A 992-nucleotide genomic window follows, 5' to 3' on the forward strand; every position below is an offset into this window, starting at 1 on the left:
GGATCCCATCAATGGAATTCCGGGATTTTGGGATCCAGGATCCATCCCGAGGGGATTTTATGGAATTTTGGGAATGGACAAGAGAAGTGGAGTCCCAAATTCCTTCCCAGAGAGGAGTCAGGGGTGGGATTGGGATGGGATTGAAGGTCCAGGGATCCCATCCCAAACCATTCCAGGATTCTGGGATCCACGACACTCAGGATCCATCCCCAGGGATTTTTATGGGATTTGGGGATGGAAAAGGGAAGGGAGACCCTTCCTGGAGTCCCCAGATTCCCAGGGAATTCCCAAAATTCCTTCCCGGAGAGCAGTCAGGGGTTGGGATGGGATGGGATTGATCCTGATCCCAATTCCCATCCTGATTCCCATCCCGATCCTGATCCTGATCCCGATCCTGTTCCGATCCCGATTCCAATCCCGATTCCGATTCCCATCCTGATTTCGATTTAGATTCCGATCCCAATCCCCATCTGAATTCCAATTCCGTGTCCAATCCTGATCCTGATCCCGATTCCGATCCCGATCTTGATCCCGATCCCAGTTCCAGTTCGGATCCTGATCCTGCTTCTGCTTCCAATCCCAATCCCGATCCCGATCCTGATTCCGATTTCGATCCCAATCCTCATCCCAATCCTGGTTCCCAATCCCAATCCCAATCTCAATCCTAATTCTCATCCCCATGCTGAATCCAATTCCCATCACGATTCTGATACAGATTCCAATTCCAATCCCAATTCCAATCCCGATTCCAATCCCAATCTCGATCCCAATCTCGATCCCGATCCCAGTCCCGATCCCAATCCTGATTCCGATCCTGATTCTGCTTCCTTTCCGATCCCAATCCCGATCCTGGTTCCCATCCCCATCCCAATCCCGACTACGATCCTGATCCCAAACCCCATCCCAATCCTGATTCCAATCCCGATTCTGATCCCGATCTCAATCCTGATCCCAATCCCAATCCCGATTCTGATCCCAATTCCAATCCCAAT

The sequence above is a fragment of the Geospiza fortis genome, unplaced genomic scaffold, assembly GCF_000277835.1.
Source record: "Geospiza fortis unplaced genomic scaffold, GeoFor_1.0 scaffold1577, whole genome shotgun sequence".
Lineage (NCBI taxonomy): Eukaryota > Metazoa > Chordata > Aves > Passeriformes > Thraupidae > Geospiza > Geospiza fortis.